General features: G+C 46.6%; 1 protein-coding gene across 3 annotated transcripts in view; it reads left to right on the forward strand.

The window, feature by feature from the left end:
* Positions 1–20,129, forward strand: part of LOC126162334 (NADH dehydrogenase (ubiquinone) complex I, assembly factor 6) — a 103,385-nt gene that overhangs the window by 40,903 nt on the left and 42,353 nt on the right. The gene's annotated exons all lie outside the window — the stretch shown is intronic.

Below are 20,129 nucleotides of genomic sequence, written 5' to 3' on the forward strand. Positions count from 1 at the left end.
TCTCTCTAATCAACAAGATTGAGGTGCTCTTTCCCATTGAAATTGGAACTGAGCTGATATGATACACTTCACATGTTTGGAAGCCTGCTGTGTTCCATGTCAAGGGGATGTAACCACAAGAGGTTAACAGCTTGTTGATTGTCAGCAGTTCAACATATGGCAATTAATGGCACCCACTAGGGAAATTACTGTAAGGAATAAGAATGATCACATAGTGCACTCACATGAGGTCTCATTCAGCAGGTTTAAAGGTGCTGTTGTGGAAGCCATTTAGAGAACAAGGTGCAACTAGCTGTAGATTGTGGTGCACACAAGAAATGATGCCTGTCACCTGGGCTCCAAGGTCATGTATCCTCAAAGTCTTTCGTGGTGGTATGCATCTGTAAAATCTCACTTTACAAGCCCGCCGCTTTGAATAAAACACTTGGGCTTTCGATATCTGTCTCTGCCATCATCATCAGGAGTTGATATATAGTCAGTGATTTCAGCTCCTGATGACAGTGGCAGAGATAGTTATTGAAAGCTCAAGTGTTTTATTCAAAATGACATGACTTTTAAACTAAGATTTTATTGATGCTCCAAGGTCATTTTTGGATTTTTACAGCCAGTGGCAAAAAGGTTGAGAAGGCCAGCTTTGCTCACAGAATTTCAACAAAACTATCTGCGACATTGTTCCTCAAACTGTTTGTATCCCCCTGGTTCTTAGTGGAGTAGAAGGCCTGAACCAGATACTCTGAGGATTATGTGACAATCTAGGTTTTAACTTCCCAGATTTGCACTATGTGGTTCAAAACCATAGGGTCTTGATAAGTGGCAAAAGGATGCACTTCATATCAGAGGCTACTAGCCAGGCAGTTGATTAGTGTGTGTGGTATGTACAAGGGTTTCTTTCTTTTTTAATTAGGTGACTTTTCATGTAGTCCAGATAATAACAGTATTGTCCTTCAAAGTATTATTGTAAGGCTCAAAGTAATGCCCCTACCCTAAATGATACTATTTAAATATCAGTCATCAGCTGCTGAAATACTGGCTGCAAGGTCGCAGAATTTGAAGTGGTCCTAAAAATTAGTACAGCTCATATAATACTAGGTAAAACCTGAAACTGTGAGATTTTTGAGTAAATCAAAGAATGAGTGCATAGCAAATGGGTAGGTGAATGAGAAGTGAAGGTAGTGAATTCATCGCAATATACAAGAAACTCAATCCATTGGATAGTAAATAGAATGAGATCATTTGTGCAAGATTTAATATCGAGAATGGGCATAAAGATATAACTGGATCCTTGTATTGTCCACCAGTCACCCCCAAGTAACTGATAACTTGGGAGAAAACCTCAGCCAATAAAACTGATTGCGAATAAAGTAAATAGCAAACAAAGCTGAATGGAAGGTTAATATGAGAAGAGCCTTTGTGCTCCATAACAAAATTAATCATACTGTCTTCATTAGAAGAGACAGTAATCATCCACCTGATGGGATGGAATAATTACAGTTTTAGAAGTGGTGGGTGTGTCACAACATTCTGAAAAATAGTAACTGTACTTTCTGCAAGATTTATGTAGAACAGGTATTTCAGATATTAGATTTATGGGAACAAATAGATCTGCCCTCTTTGAAGATGTCCACATTGAAACTGGTATCAGTGATCATGAGGCAGTTATAGCAACATAGATTATTAAAGTACAAAGGGCAATTAAATCAAGGAGGAAGACTTAAATGTTCAGTAAACTAGATAAATAGACAGTAGTGTCATATCTCAGAGAAGAACATGTAGCTTTGGGCAGGAGCATCTAGATGAACTGTGGCTCTATTTTAGAGCAATAGTTGACCAGGCATGGGACAGATATGAACATTGTAGGACAGCTGGTTGTAAGAAGTACTGTCCATGGTATAAAGGCACTGTAAAGAAACTTACACAGAAAGCGTAACATAGTACGTCTGAAATAAAACATGGAGATATTGGCGAATACCAAGCTGGCTTCCATACTGGTCAAAGTTGTGTAGAACAAATATCCACTTTAAAAATAACATTAAAATACAAAGCACTCAGGGAACAGACAGCTCACGCTTTCCTTCATGGACTGCAAGATGATGTGCATTTCCTTTGCTCAACAGGACCTTTTTATCATTCTCAAAGAACAAGGACTCGTTTCAGTGGACTGCCAGCGGCGCCTTCTCGATCTTTACAACCGTCTTTGGGTCGAGGGGGTGTTTCCGTCGCAATGGCGGGAAGGCGTTGTCATCCCCGTTTTGAAACCTGGAAAGACCCCTCTGGAGGTGGACAGCTACCGCCCCATTAGCCTCACCAACGTTCTTTGTAAGCTTCTCGAACGGATGGTGAGCCGGCGCTTAAATTGGGTACTGGAGTCTCGGGGCCTTCTGGCTCCGTCTCAGGGTGGGTTCCGGAAAGGCCGCTCCACCGCCGACAATCTGGTGAGCCTGGAGTCGGCCATCCGTACTGCCTTTGCCGGCCGTCAGCACCTGGTCGCTGTCTTTTTTCGACATGCGGAAGGCGTACGATACGACATGGCATCATCACATCCTTTCTACGCTTCATGGATGGGGCGACTTCTGCCTTTATTACAGCTCTACTGGCATTGCAGCTGTTGAACGTCAGCTACAGGGCGCTATCCGTAAGGCGCAGTCTTGGGCTGTAGCGCATGGGTTTCAGTTTTCGGCAGCCAAGACCCGCGTTATGCATTTCTGCCGGCGCCGAACAGTCCATCCTGAGCCGCGGCTTTATCTTGCCGATGAACTCCTTGCTGTGGTGGAGACCCACAGGTTTTTGGGGGTGGTTTTCGATGCCCGGTTGACTTGGCTGCCTCATATCCAGCAGCTTAAACAGACGTGTTGGCGGCATCTAAACGCTCTGAGATGCTTGAGCCACACCCGCTGGGGCGCCGACCGCTCTACCCTGTTGCGGCTCTACCAGGCGTTAATCCAGTCCCGTCTGGATTATGGGAGCCTGGCTTAAGGCTCAGCATCCCCATCTGCGTTACCGGTGCTGGACCCAATTCTCCACAGCGGGATACGCCTTGCCACTGGTGCTTTCTGCACCAGCCCTGTGGACAGCGTACTAGTGGAGGCAGGTGTACCTCCACTGCGGTTCCGGCGCCAACGTTTGCTGGCTGCTTATGCTGCCCATGTTCTAAGCTTGCCCGGGCATCCAAATTATCGTGTCCTGTTCCCGCAGTCAGTCGTCCATCTGCCAGACCGTCGGCCCCGGTCGGGTTGTCCGATCGCCGTACGCGTCAAGGAGCTTCTCTGCGGGCTTGGGTTTTTCCCTGTTCCACCTCCTTTCCGGGCGCCTCTGCGTACACCCCTGTGGTGTGTCCCTCGCCCTTGCTTTCGGCTCGACTTGGCACAGGGCTCGAAGAACTCGGTCCCTCCAGAGGCCTTCCGCCACCGCTTTTATTCCATCCTGGCCACGTATCAGGGCTCTGGAATTGTTTACACCGACGGTTCGATGGTTGCTGGTCGTGTCGGGTATGCGCTAACTCTAGGGGACCATTCCAAACAACGGTCTTTGGCGGCTGGCTGCAGCGTTTACACTGCTGAGCTAGTCGCCATCTTTCGAGCCCTAGAGTATATCCGCTCCTGCTCAGGTGAGTCCCTCATTATCTGTAGCGATTCCCTGAGCGGTTTACGAGCTCTCGACCAGTGTTTTCCTCTTTCTCGTCTGGTGATGGCTATCCATGAGTCCCTGCATACTCTTGCGCGTTGCGGCCGCTCTGTGGTCTTTGTGTGGACCCCCGGTCATGTCGGTATCCCGGGCAATGAACATGTTGACCGCCTGGCGAAAGAGGCCACGAGTAAACCATCTCTGGATGTTGGCCTCCCAGAGGCTGATTTGCGGGCAGTCCTCCGCCGACAAGTTTTTGCGCTTTGGGATGCTGAATGGCGCGATCGGATTACACCCAATAAACTCCGTGCCATTAAGGAGACGACGACTGTGTGGCGGTCCTCCATGCGAGCCAACCGCAGGGACTCAGTCGTCCTTTGTCGGCTCCGCATTGGCCACTCCCGGCTAACACACAGTTATTTACTGCGCCGGGAGGACCCTCCTGTATGTCGCTGCGGGGCGGCTTTGACGGTGGCCCACATTCTGTTGGCCTGCCCCCTTTTAGCTGTGGTCAGGCAGACATTTGCGCTGCCTGATACGCTCCCTGCCGTTTTATCTGATGACCCTGTTATGGCTGCCTTAGTTTTACGTTTTATTAGGGCAGGGAGTTTTTATTCTTTCATCTGAGTGTTTCTGTTTTATTTTATTTTTTGTGTTGATTCTGGCCTTTGGCCTATGATTTTAAACTGATCTTTTAATGTGTTTCTAAGTGGTTCGCTTTTCCTTTTTTATTTCTATGGTCGGCCAACCACTGTCACACTCTGTGTGGTTTTAGTTCGTTTTGTCTTGTCCTTGTCTCCGTTTCTCTTGTTCTGTATCGTCTGTGATCTATTCTGTTCCTCGTTTTTATTCTCTGTGGGTGTTCTTTGTATTTGGAAAAAGGGACCGATGACCGTAGCAGTCTGGTCCCTTTCATCCCCCAAACCAACCAACCAACAAGGACTCGACCCAAAAACTCCAAATCTCATCAAACAAGCTCTCTCCAACACAACCTTCAAAGTAAAACTCATCAGTGAGGTATCAGAAACATTTCTGATCAAAACTAGTGTTCGGCATGGTGACCATCTGTCTCCTACCCTCTTTAATCTGAGTTTGGATAAAGTTGTGCAAGAATAGAATAAAGAACTTAAAAACCAAAACTTTTGGAAACCAAATGACTTAGAAGACAAAAAAATATCTAAATTTCTTGTATAGCTTTCAAAGATGCTCTAGCAGTACTATCAAGATGACAAGACAATGTCAATTAAAAAGATAGACTCTCTTAAAGAATGCACTGAAAGAGTTGGCCTCCAAACATCCTCTAAAAAAACTGAGTACATCTGTGCAAAACGTCGTACTCAAAAACTGATCACAAAATATAGACAAAATGAGAGAGCTCCATACTTAAAGTATTTGTGATTTCAGTGTCTGTGTCGTTCAGAAGTATGACTCAATGTTTGTTCAGACATGCATGCATGTCCAAAGGCAAATGCATTGTGGTGACTGCATCCATTATGAAATACATGAAATGTGTTAGCAGTTGTGAATATGGACAACCATCAGCTGTATAATGGAATGACAACAATGAAAATTTTTGCCAGACTAGAACTCAGACCCAGATATCCCACTTATCACAAGTAGTCACCTTACCACATGGTTGTCCATATTCACAACTTCAAATACATTTCATGTAGTAAAGTATTTAGGTGAGCTCCTTAAATCTGCTGGGGGAGAGAACATAGCACAGAAAATTTGGATCCAAAAACTTAGGAGAGTATATGGTAAAATCTGAAACATTTACAACAAGAAATGTATGTTCATGGACACAAAAATTGGGAACTATAACATAGTTATCAAGCCTAAAGCACTGTATGCTAGTGAAATGCTTACTATCCATAGAAAAGGTGATCTGGAAGATATTTTAAAAGAAAAACACAAAATTCTAAAAAAGATAATTGGCCTCAAAAGAACAAAAGATGGACACGGACTACAGCAGTGAAAAATAACCAAAAAATTATCAAATCTCATGGCAAACAGCAGAAAAACAAAACTGAAATTTTATAGGTGTATTCAGACATCCAACACCCAAGACACAGTCACAAAATTGCGAAGGCTCAAAACCATACCCCTGGACCCAGCAGGTCAAAAAGGGTTTAGAAAAGACTCATATAAATCCACCAGACATACAGACAAAAAACTTTAGTAAATTGGTACTGCTAGAGAGTAAAGTCACCACCAGACCAGGGATGAACTGGACTGACAAGGCAGAAGCTATGCACAGCTACAAGAAATTCGTCCACAGTACTACTATTCAATATCATTACATCAATCTGTGGTAGAATATTACAAGATATTCTGAGCTCAAATATATTGAAGTATATTGAAGAGAATGACCTCCTCCATGCCAACCAGCATGGATTTCTTAGTACCACATCAGCATTTATTAATTAGCATATGATCGAATGGGTATCAAAAGAAATATGTCTCTAGATTGAGAATTTATTAGTAGAGACAACATAGCACAGTTCTTAGATGGACAAGCTTCAGTAATGTAATTACAACTTCATACATGCCGTACGGAACTATTGGGACCAATGCCACTCATGTTGTAAGTTAATGACACTGAAGACAAAATTAATAGTTACCCCAGGTTATTTGTAGATAATGCAGTAATCCGTGAAGAAGCATTATGTGAAAAAAAGCTGCACAATTATTTTCAAATCTTCATAAGGACTCAAAATGGTGGAAAGATGACTTCTTGCTCCAAAATTTCAGAAATGTATAATTGCGCATTTCACAAAACAGAAAAACATGACTACAATATCAACGAGTTGCATTTGGAATCATACCTCCTGCAAATATCTCAGTGGTCTGCTTGTGTCTGTGTATATGCGGATGGATATGTGTGTGTGTGTGCGAGTGTATACCTGTCCTTTTTTCCCCCTAAGGTAAGTCTTTCCGCTCCCGGGATTGGAATGACTCCTTACCCTCTCCCTTAAAACCCATATCCTTTTGTCTTTCCTTCTCCTTCCCTCTTTCCTGACGAGGCAACCGTTGGTTGCGAAAGCTAGATTTTTGTGTGTATGTTTGTGTTTGTTTGTGTGTCTATCGACCTGCCAGCGCTTTTGTTGGGTAAGTCTCATCATCTTTCTTTTTAAATATATTTTTCCCACGTGGAATGTTTCCCTGTATTATATATATATATATATATATATATATATATATATATATATATATATATATATATATATATATATATATATATATATATATATATATATATATATAGTTATAATAGAAGGAAACATTCCACGAAGGAAAAATATATTTAAAAACAAAGATGATGTGACTTACCAAATGAAAGTGCTGGCAGGTCGACAGACACACAAACAAACACAAACACAAACATACACACAATTCAAGCTTTCGCAACCAACGGTTGCCTCGTCAGGAAAGAGGGAAGGAGAAGGAAAGACAAAAGGATATGGGTTTTAAGGGAGAGGCTAAGGAGTCATTCCAATCCCGGGAGCGGAAAGACTTACCTTAGGGGGAAAAAAGGACAGGTATACACTCGCGCACACACACACATATCCATCCACACATGTCGACCTGCCAGCACTTTCATTTGGTAAGTCACATCATCTTTGTTTATATATATATATATATTTATTCTCGTGTAAAGCAGGTGGCAGACTTCTGTTCATTGACAGGATACTTAAAAAGCTGTCAGTCTACAAAGAGATTATTCCACTAACACTCTTGTGGCGCACGCTAGAATATTGTTGAAATGTGTGGGACACTACCAAATAGGACAAACAGGGTGTATCAAATGTATACAAAGGAGGACAGAAAATGTTGAAAAACCTGAACTGGTAGATGTGTGAAAATAAGTTGCTACTGTACTGCAAAACACACACACACACACACACACACACACACACACACACACACACACACACAAAAGCATATGCCCATACCTGCCGGCTGGTGCCGGGATGGTTCCTCTGAAAGGGCACGGCCGACTTCCTTCCCCATCCTTCCCTAATCCGATGAGACCGATGACCACGCTGTCTGGTCTCCTTCCCCAAACAACCAACCTGCCGGCTGGATGTAAAATCCCAGGATTCCAGTTTGGCAGGTGGAGTAGGGTGGGATGGGGATTTTGTTAGGTAGAATGGGTAGAGGGAAGAGGGGCAGAAGACAGGAAGAGGGGTTAGGAGTGGGTAGACAGTAGATCAGAGGAAGGCAGCCAGTTTGTTGGCTAAGAATGTTGGAAAGAGGCATGGCAGGTGCCCGGGCTAGGCATGTTGGGCAAGGGTGTCAGAGCCAGTGGGGAGTGTCTCATGATGAAGGTGACATGGATATGTGAATTGGGATGGGATGGGAGGACAGAGGAAGGGGAAACTGTTGGAACGAAGATGTGGGGACAATGGGTTATGGAGATCAAGGCCAGGAGGGTTATACGAGTGACGGGTGTGTTACAAAGATAACTTTCATCTGCATAGTTTGGAAAAGCTGGTGGTGGAAAGAAAACTCCAGAGGCCTGAGTTGTGAAGAGGGAATTGAAACTGAGCATATTGTTCCCAGTTGCAAAGTTATATCATCTTTGTGGCAAGTGATTGGCAGTGAGAGTGACGTAAGGCTGGACGAGGACGTTTAGGTTGGGTGGGTGACGAAATACCACTCCGGGAGAGGTGGGAAGCATATTGGGTAGTGTGTCCCTCATTTAGGGCATGGTGATAGATAATCAAAGATACGGTTGTTTGAGTCCAGGCTGATACTGAGTGACGAGGGATGCAGTACTCCTTTATACCTAATTCTCAGATGTTGTGTGGGGATTGGGGTTGTTTGAAGATATGGCAGGGGAAATCTGTACGCAGACTAGGTTGGAGGAGAGAGGGGGGTTATGCCTAATCCTATCACCACCTCCAAGAATCAGCTACAAAGGCATGCTCCACTCATCACCCTATAATGGAACAACTGAATCATATCCTTCACCCTGAAATTAGGGACATCCTACCCAAGATCCTTCTCACTCATTCTAAAGTGGCATTCCATCACCCACCCAACTTCTACAATATCCTAGTCCATCCCTGTGACATTCCCAATCCCAACCCATTGCCACAAGGATCATATCCCCATGGAAGACCCAGGTACAAGACAACATGCCCAACCCACCAACTCAGTACTCCCTATTCCATTTTGTGGCACAGGCTTATCCTACCTCATCAGAGACAGGGCCATCTGTGAAAGCACTCAAATCACATGCCAGCTCTTTTGCAATCCCTGCACAGCTTTTTATGCCAGTATGAAAACCAACAAGGTGTCCACCAGAACGAATGGTCACCACCAAACTATGGCCAAGAACAAAGTTGATCACCTAGTGGCAAAACACGCATCTGTTCACAATATGCTCAGTTTCAGTGGCTGCTTCACAACCCAGACCATCTGGATCCTTTCCACCAGCACCAGTTATTTTTTTAACTAAGCAGGTGGGCAATAATCTTGCAACACATCTTTCGCTCCTTGCCTCATCACCATATCCTCCACCCAAGTTTTCCCTTTCTGTGTTCTGTCACCCCCTCCCAACACACATCTCAATGTCACCTTCATTGTGCACTGCTCCTCACTGGCTCCGACACCCTTCCCCACATGCCTAGCCCCTGCATCTGCCACCCCTCCCTCCTGCATTCCCAGCCAACAAACTGGCTGCTTGCTTACGAGCTGCTGATTACCCAACCTTAATCCCTCCTCTTGTCTCCCATCTCTCTCCCTCACCCAACTGACACCCCTCCACCGCACCTTAGGCCATCTACCAAACTGCAAGTTTTGTGTGTTCCTGTCAATGACTCAGCACTTAAGCTTTCTGGTGAGTGGTTGTCTTTACTCCTAAATTATTTATGTTCTGCCACAACTTTCCTACAAGATGCATGCAAAGGAGCATTTTAACCCTTTCACTGCTTTTGATGAGTAGCTTTTCGCAGTTTTGGCTGCTAGCTTGTCATCTGATTCTTTGTTTGTTGTGAGCCTATGCTTCAATATTCTTCGCATCCTGTATTTTACAAAGAAAATGGCAAGATATAGTGGGTGGACTGAGGAAGAAATCATGGAGATTCTCACGAGGAGTGACAGTGAGGACGAACTACTTGATTTTGACTAAAGTGATAGCTCTTCCACAGAATCGGAAACCTGTACTCATAAACAGTCCACATCAGCAGGGATGTCAATGCAGTCTCGTGTTTCAACAAGAGATGTTAGTTGTTCTGAATCTTCAGATTCAGAAATTGATAGCGAAACACCTACGAAGAAATCACATCTTAGCGATAAATTTGACTGGAAGTAAAATGATTTTTGGCCAGTTAATCATGCATTTGATGATACGCTGTTGGGACGTGTGTCAAATAGGGAATGAGCCAAGTATTCTGTCGGTTTTCATGTTATTCTTTACAGAAGAACTGATGAAATAAATAGCTGATGAAACGAATCGGTTTTATTTATTCACCAAGGAGAATACTCCAGAATCAGTGCATTCTCGAATATCAAAGTGGAAAGATGCTGGATGTGAAGAAATGTATTGTGTCATAGCTGTTTGTCTTCTGATGCCTCGTGTGAAAAAACTGAAAATTAGCGAATAATGGACCAGAGATGTTCTTCTAAATACTCCAATTGTTAGTGAATTGTTGTCAAGAGATCGCTTTTTGTTACTTATGAGAATATTACATTTCAGTTACAACACTGCCAATAATAGAGGAGGAATATTGTCAATAAAGTTTGTACAGCGTTCAGTTGTGCATTAATCCACATAAAAAACTCTGCATTGATGAAAGTTTGTTATTATTCAAAGAACAGTTGTCTTTCAGACTTTAGCCACAATTAGGACCTGCGACTCTGCCATGCCGTGAGTAAAGCAGCTACATGTGCCAAAATTCTCACTAGATGTGGTGCCCGACTCTACCAGTTGGCTAATCTGTTGCATCAGTTCATCAACCTTCACCACTAATGCATCATATGCAGCTCGCACTATCATAGTGGCTATACTCGCGCACCGCACGGCCAATACCGTCATAGGCGCAGGTGAGACAGCATCTAGCACCATGTCGGCCAATTCTGCCACAACGTCTAACGACATCTCTGACTGCATGGAGGTAAGTGACTGCTTCAGATTGTATGCAGCAGGTGATCGGCTATGGTACCAGTGTCAATTTTACTTCTAAGATGCCGCAGAGACTGTGATAGTCTTCGGTCACCAGTATCTTCTTGAGTTAGTACCTGATAGATGCGCTCTTCTTGTGATGCAGATAAGCGGCAGATCAGTTCCATCTTCAACCATTTGTATACACTCCTTTCAGGTGGTGCAATGATGATATCCTGCACTTCTGCCACATATTGCTGCTCCAATTGGCTCACCACCAATGCAAATTTAGATGCGTCTGTGGTAATGCCTGAATAAATAAAATTTGCCTCTACTGGGCAAACCACAGCATCGGGTTTTGTGGCCAGAACGATGATAGCCCCACAACTAGTCTAGATGCTGCCGGGTTAGCAGCCACTTGATTCTCATTCATTCTTTACTGGTGTTACGTACACACAGGCAGGCCAGATCACGTCGGGATCATTGCTTTAGCCGCAGTGTAAATGAATTGGATGCTGTGACTCTGGTATGGGAAGTGGGATCCTGATGCACAGAAGGAAGTGTACTGGTACCACAAGCATCAGGGAACATGCACAAGCTGCACCAAACCATGTGCGTTCCCAAATGCCAGCAGCAGTTGAACATAGGCACTTCGTCAGACTGCCGTTCTCCCATCAGCTGAAAGCACATCTATAGGACATTTTGGTGTGCATTGTAGCTGTTTTACTAATGGCATGGCGGAGTCGCAGGGCCTAATTCATTTACACTGCAGCTAAAGTGGTGACCCCGACGTGATTTCCATTAGGTACTAACCCAAGAAGACATTGGAGACCGAAGACTGTCACAGTATCTGCAGCATCTTAGAAGTAAAACTGATGCTGGTACCGTACCTGATCATCTGCTGTGTACAATCTGGAGCAGATGCTTACCTCCATCTATCAAGGCAATTATCATGACGCAGTCGGAGATATCGTTAGACGCCATGGCAGAATTGGCTGACAAAGTGCTGGGTGCTGTCTCACCCGTGCCTATTACAGTATCAGCCATGCAGTGCACGGGTACAGCCACCACAGTAGAGCGAGCTGTGTATGATGCATTAGAGGTGAAGGTTGATCAACTGACATAACAGATTATTCAGCTGGTAGCATGTTGCAGTGTCGGTGAATGTTGCAGCTGGCCAAGATACAGAAGACGCTCCCACAGCACGTCCGCACCCTGCTCGCCTACACCTTCACCTGATGCACAGAAGGACGTCTGCTGGTACCACCTTGTTTCGGGGAACGTGTGCAACGCTACACCAAACTGTGTGCGTTCGCAAATGCCAGCGACTATTGAACACAGGCGCTTTTTCAGATTGCTGTTTTCCCGTCAACCAACAGCACATCTATCTGTAAGTTTGGCATGCAGTGTAGCTGTTTTACTATTGGCATGGCAGAGTCACAGGACCTAATAATTCATTTACACTGCAGCTAAATGACAATTCATTCCACCAAAACAGAGTAGATTCGGAATCAAAACATTTGTGTTGTGTTATTGTGAGACTGGCTATGTCTTAGATTTCATTGTTTATACAGGGACATCCACAGAAACAGAGTTCCACAATTTGGGGAAAAGTGGTGACATAGCGACTACACTAATAGAGCACTGTTTAGAATGTGGACAGATCCTCTACTTCGATAATTGGTACTCAAACCCAGACTTATTTTCCTGGTTTCATAGTCATGGGACAAATGCATATGGTGCTGTCCGTAAGAACAGATGCGACATGCCGAAACTTCAGAAGAAACTGAAACGAGGAATACAATGAAGGCTTTCATGACCGGATGGTACTGTTGTTGATAATTCTTCCGGGTTATAAGGCCATGGTAAGGCCATGGTCCATGGAATTCTTCAATTCCTAACGTTTCGTCCAATACTACGTTGGACATCTTCAGAGGTATGGCTGGTCCTGCTGAGTCCTGCCGACTCAGTCGGCAGGACTCAGCAGGACCAGCCATACCTCTGAAGATGTCCAACGTAGTATTGGACGAAACGTTAGGAATTGAAGAATTCCATGGACCATGGCCTTATAACCCGGAAGAATTATCAACAACTGAAACGAGGAAATATTCAATTTATGTGCACTAATACAATGCTTGCTATAAAGTGATGTGACAAAAGGGAGGTGTAGATGTTGATCACATGTAACACCACAGAAATGGTTGACACAGGAAAGCCTGACAGGACTGTTGGAGAGAAAATTAAGAAACCACAAAGTGTTGCAGATTTTAACTTGAATATGGGAGCAGTTGGTAGTTCTGATATGCTGCTTAGCTCTGCCAATTGTATACAAAAAACAATGAAGTGGTGTGAGAAGTTCTTGTTTCACGCTCTCAATCTGAGAGTTTTGAACACTCATATCCTACACAGGTCACTAACAGGTCATAAAATGACAATAGCAGAGTTTCGCTGGTAAGGTAACTTATGGAAATGCGTGCACCAGAGTGCAGGAAAGTGGGCAAGGGAAGGTGTTCTGATGATAATTCTCTAAGGTTTGTGGAAAGGCATTTTCCAGACATTCCAACAAGTGATCATTCGAAGAAAAGTATCCTAACCTGTAGATGCATTATTTTCTGGAAACAGAAAGTGCATCAAGGAAGCAGATACGAATATAAAACTTGCAAGGTACCATTGTGTGTCGTACACTGTTTTGAAAATTGCCACACAAAAATGAATTACTAATCACAGCACAGAACGAATACCACAATGCTATCAGGGGGAAAAAAAAATTACAGAAAAGCAAAAAACAAAATAGAAATATAATTTATGTTTGCCAGTGCCGGTCCAAAGTCCAGATCAAAAAGAGGGATGGAAAATATATTCACAAAGTGTAAAAGGAACTCCTACATTTACAGTTCATAGCTTTCAATCTTCTCTATAAGGGAATTTAATGTGCTAATAAAAGATAGTGATTTCGCAGCTTTCAAGTGTCAGAAAATCTATTGAGTGCTTATGTGCAACAGTTAAAAGTAGAGCACATGAAAAAATATCTGTGGCAGACAGTCAGTCATTTCTCGCAATTCCAAATCGTAACACCATTGATTACCATCTGCAAAGGACAGCTGCATCTGTGCCTGGGTGGAACACTTTACACAGTGTACCTATTACAGGTAAAGAATCTGATGGCAGATGACAAAGCACTCAATTTGTTGTACTCTCAGAAACAAATAGTAGGCCATGTGAAATTTCCAAACACATCATGAAACAAATTTAATGAAGTGAACCCCCCTGCGGGTTCGGGGGTAAGAATAGGCCCGCAGTATTCCTGCCTGTCGTAAGAGGCGATTAAAAGGAGTCTCAAACATTTTGGCCTTATGTGATGGTCCCCTGTTGGGTTTGACCTCCATATCTCAAAATTATTCCGAAGAGCGAGCCGACTGGGGAAGGGCGCCTTACTTGCTGCATTGTGTCCATCTTACGTTGAAATCTTTTGACAGCTTATTCGTTGTTGCATTGCAGTCCTGCCTGCTCTCCATCTCTTGAGCATGGATATGTTTCTCCATGCAGCTTCCGTCATGCAATGTGCAGTGCCACTTTCTGCACTGATGGCGACAATGGACTACATGTCACCTAACATCCAGCACGGTAGCCAGTCCGTTGTGGTGGGGCCGCCATGTACCCTGTTGGTTGTAGCCCCCTGACAACATAGGGGTCGCTCTACTGATGCCTGCGCTGTTAACTCCCCATGTATGCCAAGGAGTAGATACCCGTCTCCCTGGGGCATCAGGACTCCCGGCAATGGCCATCCTGCCAGGTGGCTATTGCTGTGGCTGGGTAGCGCCCGTGGGGAGGGCCCTTGGTCAGAGTAGGTGGCATCAGGGCGGATGACCTGCAATGAAGCGTGGTACATCATCTCTCGCTGGCGGCCAGCTGCCAGCAGTCTCTAAGCGTTCCAAAGCTCACTTTAAGGCTAATGTGTATGACCCCAAATTGTTTCCCTCCCTGGCCACACCATGGGAGGAACGAAAGGCTATGAATGACAGCGAAAGGTACTCGCCGCGGTATCTCGTCTGTACCAGAGCTGACGGGGAATCATTTGTGTCTGTGAAGCCCCAGTTCTTTGTCGAACATTTAGAGGACAAGTTCGGGGAGGTGGAGGGCTTGTCCAAAATGCGGTCAGGGTCAGTCTGAATAAAAACGGCATCCTCTGCCCAGTCACGAGCCTTGCTCGCTTGTACGAAGCTGGGGCATGTTTCTGTTACTATCACCCCGCATAAAAACTTAAATATGGTCCAGGGCATTATTTTTCACAGAGATCTCCTTTTACAGTCCGATGACGAGCTGCGCGCCAACTTAGAGCGACGAGGTGTCCATTTCGTCAGGCGCATCCACCAGGGTCCGAGGGATCATCAAGTTGCCACCGGTGCCTTCATCTTGGCCTTTGAGGGTGGCACATTACCTGAGAAGGTCAAGGTGATGGTCTACCGTTGTGATGTCAAACCCTATGTCCCTTCTCCAATGCGGTGCTTCAAATGTTGGAAGTTCGGCCATATGTCTTCTCGCTGTGCTTCCACCCTCATCTGTCGCGATTGTGGTCGACCATCCCATCCTGATACTCCATGTGCCCCGCCTCCCATCTGTGTCAACTGCGGTGAGCACCATCCCCCTTGCTCGCCGGACTGTAAGATTCTCCAGAAGGTGGATAGGCTGACCTATACTGAGGCTAAGCGTAAGTTTGAATGACTGCGGCCAGTACGCATGACCTCCACTTATGCCACCACTGTCGCTACTGTTACAGTTCCCATGGCCGCACCACACACTGTTAGCTCTCAGAGCCAGAGAACCACAGCTGCTGCCTTGATGGTGGGGGGGGGGCACTTCACTCCCTGTTGCTCCTGCTCCATCTACTTCAGGCGCAATGCCCCCCCAACCATTGGGGACATCAGTTCCTCCTTCCCAGCCAGAGAAGCATAAGACGTCTTCGGCTCCTCTCGCCAGTAAGGGGTCCCTTGAGGACCTCCCTTCGCAAGTTCCGACCGGTACAAAAGCGGACACTCGCAAGTGGCTCAAACAACCACCGGTCCCTGATTGTAGGGCCTTACGGTTGTCGTCCGTCCCTGAGACTGACCCAGTGAAGCCCTCCCAGCCTGAACCACCGAAGGCACGGCGAGATAAGCTGAAAAAGAAAAAGGTACCCAAGAATCCCGACATTATGGTGGCACCCGTCCCACCGCTTCCTACAAGCTCAGTGTCTGAGGACGAGGTAGAGATTCTGGCGTCTGCTGAAGACCTGGATCTTGCCGGTCCCTCAGACGCCATGGATGTCACTCGTGCGGTTACTGAATCGGTGGCAGCGAGTGAACAAGCGGCGTAAATTGCCTTCCCAGTCCCTTCACGCCTTTCTCAGCCATGGACAATATCATCCTCCAGTGGAACTGCAGCGGTTTCTTCCACCATCTAGCGGAGCTCCGACAACTTATCAGCCTTCACCCTTTCTTCTGCATTGCTCTTCAGGAAACTTGGTTTCCAGCTATGCGAAACCCCGCCCTCCGTGGCTATCGGGGTTATTATAAGAACCGGGCAGCTTATGAAAGGGTGTATGGTGGCGTCTGCCTCTATGTCCTTCACTCTCTGCACAGCGAGTCTGTCCCTCTACGAACACCTTTAGAGGCTGTCGCTGTTTGGGTGTAGACGCCACAGGCTGTTACCGTCTGCAGTCTTTACCTTCCACCGGATGGTGATGTCCCACAGCATGTCCTGGCTGCGCTGATAGCCCAATTGTCGCCACCTTTCTTGTTACTGGGTGATTTCAACACCCATAACCCTCTGTGGGGTGGGTCAGTGGCAACAGGTCGAGGTGCCACAATTGAGCATTTATTGGCACAGGTCGATTTTTCCATTTTAAATGATGGTGCCATCACTCACTTCAGTGTGGTGCATGGCACGTACTCCGCCATCGACCTTTCGATCTGCAGCCCTAACCTCTTACCTTCTGTCCAATGGAGAGTGCACGATGACCTGTGTGGTAGTGACCACTTTCCGATCTTTCTGTCACTGCCACAGCATCACTCTTCTGGGCGCCCTAGCAGATGGGCTATGAATAAGGCTGACTGGGAGTTGTTCTCCTTCATTGCCGCTATTGAGCCTCTCTCTAATGATGCCATGGATGCGGTGGTACACTCGGTCACCACCGGCATCGTTACTGCCGCAGAATCTTCCATTCCCCGTTCTTCTGCGTCCCATCGGAGGAGGACTGTGCCTTGGTGGTCGCCTGAGATCGCTGAGGCGATTTAAGATTGCCGGCGGGCGCTACAGTGTCACAAGCGACATCCCTCCATTGAACACCTCATCACCTTCAAACGGCTGCGTGCGCGGGCCCACCGCCTTATCCGCCAACGCAAGCAGGAGTGCTGGGAGCGGTATGTTTCCACCATTGCCCTCCATGTCTCTCCGTAGCAGGTGTGGGCCAAGATCCAACGCCTCTATGGCTATCGGACCCCTGTCAGCGTCCCTGCGCTCTCACTGAATGGAGCAGTTTGTACAGACTCCGACGAAATTGCCAGCAGCTTGGCAGAGCATTGTGCTCTTCAGTTCCCCTTCTTCCTATTACCAACTGGCCTTCCGTTCCATTAAAGAGCGGATGGAACGTCGGCGCCTTTCTTTTTACACCCACCATCTTGAATCCTACAATGTTCCATTCAGTGAGTGGGAATTTCACAGTGCCCTCACCGCTTGTCCTGATACTGCTCCTGGGCCAGATAGCATCCACTGTCAGATGCTGAAACACCTTTCAGTGGACTGCCAGCAACGGCTCCTCGACCTTTACAACCATATTTGGGTTGAGGGTGAGTTTCCGTCACAATGGCAGGAAAGAATTGTTATCCTCATTCTGAAACCAGCCAAGAACCCTTTGGAGGTGGACAGCTACCATCCCATTAGTCTCACCAACGTTCTTTGCAAGTTGCTTGAACGGATGGTGAGCCGGCGCTTGAATTGGGTACTGGAGTCTCTGGGCCTTCTGGCTCCGTCTCAGGGTGGGTTCCGTAAAGGCCGCTCCGCCACCGACAATCTGGTGAGCCTGGAGTCGGCCATCCGTACTGCCTTTGCCCACCATCAGCACCTGGTCGCTGTCTTTAACGACATGCGGAAGGCGTATGATACGGCATGGCGTCATCACATCCTTTCTACACTTCATGGATGGGGTCTTTGGGGCCCTCTGCCGATCTTTATCCGAAATTTTCTGTTGTATCGTACCTTCCGCGTGCAAGTCGCGGCCTCCCATAGTTCCTCCCGAGTCCAGGAGAACGGGCTACCACAGGGATCTGTCCTCAGTGTCTGCCTGTTTTTAATTGCAATAAATGGGCTCGCTGCAGTGGTGGGAAATTCTGACTCCGCTTCCCTGTATGCTGACGTCTTCTGCCTTTACTATAGCTCTATTGGCATTGCAGCTGCTGAACGTCAGCTACAGGGCGCTATCCGTAAGGTGCAGTCTTGGGCTGTCACTCATGTGTTCCAGTTTTTGGCAGCCAAGACATGCGTTATGCATTTCTGCTGGCGACGCACTGTTCACCCGGAGCCGTGGCTTTATCTTGATGGTGAACTTCTTGCTCTGGTAGTCACATAGGTTTTTGTGTGTGGTATTTGATGCCCGGTTGACTTGGCTGCCTCATATTCGGCAGCTTAAACAGAAGTGTTGGTGGCATCTTAATGCTCTGCGATGCTTGAGCCCCACCAGCTGGGGCGCTGACTGATCTACCCTGTTACGGCTCTACCAGGCGTTAATCCAGTCCTGTCTGGATTATGGGAGCCTGGCTTATGGCTCAGCATCCCTGTCTGCGTTGCGGTTGCTGGACCCAATCCTCCACGGCGAGATACGCCTTGCCACTGGTGCTTTCCGTACCAGCCCTGTGGACAGCATACTAGTGGAGGCAGGTGTTCCTCCACTGTGGTTACGGTGCCAATGTTTGCTGGCCGCTTATGCTATGCATGTTTGTAGCATGCCCGGGCATCCCAACTATCGTCTACTATTCCCACAGTCGCACGTCCATCTCCCAGGACGTCGGCCCCGGGCTGGATGTACGATCGCAGTCCGCGTCAGAGATCTTCTGTCTGGGCTTGGGGATTTACCTCTTCCGCCTCCTTTCCAGGCACCTCTGCGTACACCCACGTGGTGTGTGCCTCGCCCTTGCCTTCAGCTGGAATTGGCACAGGGTCCGAAGGACTCAGTCCCTCCGGAGGCCTTCCGCCGTTGCTTTCTTTCCATCCTCGCAACGTATCAGGGCTCTGGCATTGTTTACATTGACGGCTCGATGGTTGCTGGTCGTGTCGGTTATGCTGTGACTCTAGGGGACCACTATGAACAACATTCATTGCCAGCTGGCTGCAGCATTCACACTGCTGAGCTGGTCACCATCTTTCAAGCCCTAGAGTGTATCCGCTCCTACTCAGGTGAGTCCTTCGTTATCTGTAGCGATTCCCTGAGTGGTTTACGAGCTATCGACCAGTGTTTCCCTCGTTCTCGTCTGGTGATGGCTATCCAGGAGTCCCTGCATACTCTTGCCCGTTGCGGCCGCACTGTGGTCTTTGTGTGGACCCCGGGCATGTTTGGATACCCGGCAATGAAAATGTTGACCCCCTGGTGAAAGAGGCCATCAGTAAATCATCTCTGGACATTGGCCTCCCAGAGACTGATTTGCGAGCAGTCCTCCACTGAAAAGTTTTTGTGATTTGGGACGCTGAAAGGCGCGATCGGACCACGCCCAATAAACTCCGTGCCATAAAGGAGACGACGACTGTGTGGCGGTCATCCATGCGAGCCAAACGCAAGGACTCAGTCGTCCTTTGTCGGTTCCGCATTGGGCACACCCGACTGACACACAGTTATTTACTGTGTCGTGAGGACCCACCTCTTTGTCGTTGTGGGGCACCCGTAACGATGGTCCATATTCTGTTGGAGTGCGCCCTTTTAACTGTGCTCAGGCAGACGTTTGCGCTGTCTGATACGCTCCCTGCCCTTTTAACTGACGACTCTGCCATAGCGGACTTAGTTTTGCATTTTATTCGGGCAGGGGGCTTTTATCGCTTAATGTAAGTGTGCGTCTTTTTGTGTTGATTCTGGCCTATGGCCTACGGCTTTAGTCTGATTTTTTAATGTGTTTCTCGGTGGTTGGCTTTTCCTTTTTTGTTTCTATGGTCGGCTAACCACTGTCACACTATGTGTGATTTTAGTTCGTCTTGTCTGGTCTTTGTCTAAGTTTCTCTTATTCTGTGTTGTCTGTCATCTATTCTGTTGATCGTTTTTATTCTCTGTGGGTGTTTTTAGTATTTGGAAAAAGGGACCGATGACCATAGCGGTCTGGTCCCTTGAATCCCACAAACCAAGTAACTTAATGAAGTGAAGTATAATTGTTCTTACTGT

The sequence above is a fragment of the Schistocerca cancellata genome, chromosome 2 (assembly GCF_023864275.1).
Source record: "Schistocerca cancellata isolate TAMUIC-IGC-003103 chromosome 2, iqSchCanc2.1, whole genome shotgun sequence".
Taxonomy (NCBI): domain Eukaryota; kingdom Metazoa; phylum Arthropoda; class Insecta; order Orthoptera; family Acrididae; genus Schistocerca; species Schistocerca cancellata.